The sequence below is a fragment of the Pongo abelii genome, chromosome X (genome assembly GCF_028885655.2).
Source record: "Pongo abelii isolate AG06213 chromosome X, NHGRI_mPonAbe1-v2.0_pri, whole genome shotgun sequence".
Classification (NCBI taxonomy): Eukaryota; Metazoa; Chordata; class Mammalia; order Primates; family Hominidae; genus Pongo; species Pongo abelii.
Window position 1 is genome coordinate 80,931,492 of NC_072008.2, and position 5,414 is coordinate 80,936,905.

A 5,414-nucleotide genomic window follows, 5' to 3' on the forward strand; every position below is an offset into this window, starting at 1 on the left:
AAACAGATTTTAAACCAACAAAGATCAAAAGAGACAAAGAAGGCCATTACATAATGGTAAAGGAATCAATTCAACAAGAAGAGCTAACTATCCTAAATATATATGCACCCAGTACAGGAGCACCCAGATTCATAAAGCAAGTCCTGAGTGACCTACAAAGAGACTTACTCTCCCACACAATAATAATCGGAAACTTTAACACCCACTGTCAACATTAGACAGATCAACGAGACAGAAAGTTAACAAGGATACCCAGGAATTGAACTCAGCTCTGCACCAAGCAGACCTAATAGACATCTACAGAACTCTCCACCCCAAATCAACAGAATATACATTTTTTCAGCACCACACCACACCTATTCCAAAATTGACCACATAATTGGAAGTAAAGCTCTCCTCAGCAAATGTAAAAGGACAGGAATTATAACACTGTCTCTCAGACCACAGTGCAATCAAACTAGAACTCAGGATTAAGAAACTCACTCAAAACCACTCAACTACATGGAAACTGAACAACCTGCTCCTGAATGACTACTGGGTACATAACGAAATGGATTTTTTAAAGAACCCAGATAGCATAAAGAGCAACATCTTGTTTATAAAGGTCTTGGAATCCTGTAATGTCAGTCACGTCTCAAAAGGTTCTATCGGGTCATCGCCACCGCAGCCGCCAAGAGGAGCTGGCGGGACAACGGTGGCCTGTGAGGCTCATTGCAGACAACGTGGCGGCGGCGATGTCCGCGAGCCAGGCGAGTGTGGCAGCGGCAGCAGCGGGGCCTGGGGGCGCGGCAGGGTGGCCTGGGCTTTGGCCTCCCTCCGGTTCCCTGAAAGTGGGCCTGTGGCCAGCGCAGGAGCAGCAGCAAAGGCGGAGGTTCCAGCGAGTCTCTCTCCTCCCCCTCAGCCTGAGCCTGGAGAGGCCAGGCGGCCCGGGTGTCTGGAGGTGGGGGCGGCTGCCGGAGACTGAGAATTCTCTTCACCAGAATATGGAGACTGTTCAATCACCAGGAGTACAAAGTTATCATTGTTAAGCTGGATAATTCAGGAAAAACTACCATCTTTAACAATTTTCTACGAATGAAGTTGTACATACATCTCCTGTAGTAGGAAGTAATGTAGAAGAGATATTGATTAATAATACACATTTCCTAATATGGGATATTGGTGGCCAAGAATCTCTTTGTTCTTCCTGGAACACTTATATATTAACACAGAGTTTGTAATAGTTGTTGTGGACACTACAGAGAGAGGATTTCTGTAATTAGAGAAGAACTCTATAAAATGTTAGCACATGAGGACCTAAGAAAAGGTGCATTGCTGATTTTTGCTAATAAACAAGATGTTAAAGAATGCATGACTGTTGCAGAAATCTCCCAGTTTTTGAAGCTAACTTCTATTAAAGATCACCAGTGGCATACCCATGAAGGCTGTGCTCTAACTGGTGAGGGATTATGCCAAGGACTTGAATGGATGATGTCACGACTTCAGATTAGGTGATTTCTACTGACATCTTCTCACAGATTTTGTATAAATGAAGTGCTAGACTTTACCTGAAAGCTGCAAAATTAATGGTTTAGATATATTTATAATAAACTGATTTAAACTTTTTCTATAAGAAGAAAAATTAAGACCACTTAATGAAAACAAAGATGAAGTCTCACCTTCCAATTTGCTTTTTCATTAGTTTTTTCAGAGTAAGTTATTAAAGCTGTAATAGACATTTTTCTCATAATGAATCATCTCAGGACATTGTGTAGCCTGTGGTAAGTACAAAGGGAGAGGAAGACATTTTGAAATTTAAGAGCTTTATTATCAGCATAACCCTCCCTAGTTGAATGTTGTTTTCTTCTTGTTCCATTAAGTCAAAATACAAATCAACACAGATATTCAGTTTCCAATATTTTAAAACGTAATGTTACTTAAGTATTTTGCTTAAGGTTGTGTGTGTATTGTGTATGAACCTCAAGTTCAAGTTAATGACTTAGATTTATGTTCTAAAGAAAAACAACACAAATATTAATGATATCCTTAGTTACAACCATAATAAGTATTGGCATTGGTGTTAAGTGCCATTTTATACTTTCTCGCTATGTTTTCTGTATTGTACTAACCAACCTACCACATCACTGAGCTGCTTGTTAAAAAAAAAAAAAAAAAAAGGAAAAGGAAAAGGAAAAGGAAAAAGCATGACGTTGTGTATCTATATTTTGTTGTTGGCCAATCACACACATGGAAACATGCAACTCAATAGAGTGGGATAGCTATCAGATTCTTGGCTTAGTATTACTAATGGGCAGGATTGTACAATGAGAAACTATCAGATTATTCCTTTCAATGGTCCTTATTGCATCTAAATTACTGAATTATTAATCCATTAATCAGTGAATCATAAATTATGATTAAAATTATCAAATGAAGCCAGGCACGGTGGCTCACGCCTGTAATCCAAGCACTTTGGGAGGCCGAAGCAGGCGAACATGAGGTCAGGAGCTCGAGACAAGCCTGACCAACATGGTGAAACCCTCTCTACTAAAAAAATACAGAAATTAGCTGGGCGTGGTGGTGCGGGCCTGTAATCCCAGCTATTCAGGAGGCTGAGGCAGGAGAATCACTTGAACCTGGGAGGTGGAGGTTGCGGTGAGCTGAGATCACGCCACTGCACTCCAGCCTGGGCGACAGAGCAAGACTGTCTCAAAAAATATATATATATCAAATGAATTATCAGTATTAATTGAAAACTGTTGTGTGAAACATGTCTACCTAGTAAAGTAACATTCTATAAACACTATTAAACAACTTAGCTATATTATTTTTAAGTATTAAATTATGTATCAAACAGTTAAAGTGAATTTCAGAGTAAAAGGCATGTTTCTGAGTAACACTGATAATTTCTTAATTTGCAAATTTCTTCTTTCTTATTTTAGTATTTGGAATCTAGTGTGAGATTTTTTATTTCTAAATTTTGTTGTATCTTCTATTACATAAATGCATTGTTTGACAATTATAAAATGCAAGTGTTTTTTTGAATGATTTTCAGAATTTGACTTACAAATTGATTAATACAATGTATTATTTGTACTAAGAAGTAACTTGACCCCTCCCCCCAAAAATTTTCTATCTCTAATCAGTAGTGGAAATTGAAGCCCAGGGCAGGTAAGAGACTCTTGGTTAGTAAAGAGCTCAGAGTCCAGAGCTTCTGATAAACAAACAAGTGCACTATCTTGGAACATTTCTAGGTAGGACTGACTGCACCCATTTTGTGCCTATACATACTCCAATCAGAGGAATAGAGTTCTGACGATACACCTTGAGGAGGGTAAGATTACATATGTGTGTTTGGGGACGTCGTTGGAGGAGAAGAGGGGCCCAGAGGACAACTCTGAGAGGATCCAGTGTCTCTGCCTATTATCCTATGGTCAAGGATCCAATCTTTGTGCCCAAACCCAAGCCCTCAATATCCATGAGGCAAGAGGAAATGGTGGAACAATGTGCAACTTCTAGTGCCACCCACCCCCCCTTCTCCTAGAGATACAGCAAATGAAATTGAGTATAAGAAACTATGTTTGAGCATTGAAGTGCTCGGCTGCACACTTCACCTCAGCTGAGAGTTAATTTATTTTTCTTCTTCAAAGCATCACAATTTCATCTAAATGTGCCAGAACTGATAACCAGCTTCAATGAATGACTCACACTACTAACCTGTACAGGTGCTGTGTGCTATAGTGATTTTTAGAGCAGTTATGCTTTCACAGTGAAAATAAGAAGGAACCTAGGAGGACAGAGAGGAGCCAAGTGTGTGGGTGGGATAGAAATTTCAAGATAAGTTTATCTTAATTTTAGTAACGACGCTTGGTGACTAAAAGCCACACCTGGTTTAGGGCCTAAGGTAGAAGAGAAAAATATTTAAATGTGAGTATTGAGCCTTTTTTAAAAAAATAAACTTTTATTTTAGATTCAAGGGGTACATGTGCAGGTTTTTTACATGGGTATGTAGTATGGTGCTGAGGTTTGGGATACAATTGATCTAATTACCCAGCTAGTAATCAGAGTACCCAGTAGGTAGTTTTTCAACCCTTAACCCCTAGTAATCTCCATTGTTTTTTGATCCCATCTTTATGTCCATGTGTACCCAAAGTTTAACTCCCACATATAAGTGATAACATGTGGTATTTGGTTTTCTATTTTTTCATTAATTTGCTGAGTATAATGGCCTCTAGCTGCATCCATGTTGCTGCAAATAATATAATTTTATTCATTTTTATGGCTGCATAGTATGCCATAGTATGTACTACATATTCTTTATTGAATCCACCATTGTTTAGTACCTAGGTTGATTCCATGTATTTGCTATTGTGAATTGTGCTCTCATGAACACATACATGCATGTGTTTTTTTAACTTTAAGTTCTAGGATACATGTGCAGAAAGTGCAGGTTTATTACATAGGTATACATGTGCCATGGTGCTTTGCTGCACCTTATCAACTCCTTGTCTAGGTTTTAAGCCCCACATGCATTAGGTATTTGTCCTAATGACCTCCCTCACCTTGCCACTACCCCCTGCAAGGCCCAGTGTGTGATGTTCCCCTTCCTGTGTCCATGTGTTCTCATTGTTTAACTCCCATGTGTGAGTGAGAACATGCAGTGTTTGATTTTCTGTTCCTGTGTTAGTTTGCTGAGAATGATGACTTCCAGCTTCATCCATCTCCCTGCAAAAGACATGAACTCATTCTTTTTTATGGCTGCATAGTATTCCATGAAATATATGTGCCACATTTTCTTTATCTAATCTATCATGGATGGGCACTTATGTTGGTTCCAAGTCTTTGCTATTGTAAATAGTGCTGCAATAAACATATATGTGCATGTGTCTTTATAGTAGAATGATTTATAATCCTTTGGGTATATACCCAGTAATGGGATGGCTGGGTCAAATGCTATTTCTGGTTCAAGATCTTTGAGGAATAACCACACTGTCTTCCACAATGGTTAAACTAATATACACTCCCACCAGCAGTGTAAAAGCATTCCTATATCTCCACAGCCTCGCCAGCATCTGTTGTTTCCTGACTTTAATGATCGCCATTCTAACTTGTGTGAGATGGTGTCTCATTGTGGTTTTGATTTGCATTTCTCTAATGACCAGTGATGATGAGCTTTTTTTCATATGTTTGTTGGCCACATAAATGTCTTCTTTTAAGAAGTGTCTGTTTATATCCTTTGTTCACTTTTTGATGGGGTTATTTCTTTGTTTTGTTTTGTTTTGTTTTTGTAAATTTGTTTAAGTTTCTTGTAGATTCTGGATATTAGACCTTTGTCAGATGGATAGACTTCAAAAATTTTCTCGCATTCTTTAGGTTGCCTGTTCACTCTGATGCTAGTTTCTTTTGTTGTGCAGAAGCTCTTTAGTTTAATTAGA

The 5,414-nt window shown here is 38.6% G+C and overlaps 1 pseudogene; it reads left to right on the plus strand.

The window, feature by feature from the left end:
- Window positions 1-550: 550 nt before the first annotated feature.
- On the plus strand, window positions 551-2,706 carry LOC100458573 (ADP-ribosylation factor-like protein 5A; annotated as a pseudogene).
- Window positions 2,707-5,414: the final 2,708 nt, after the last annotated feature.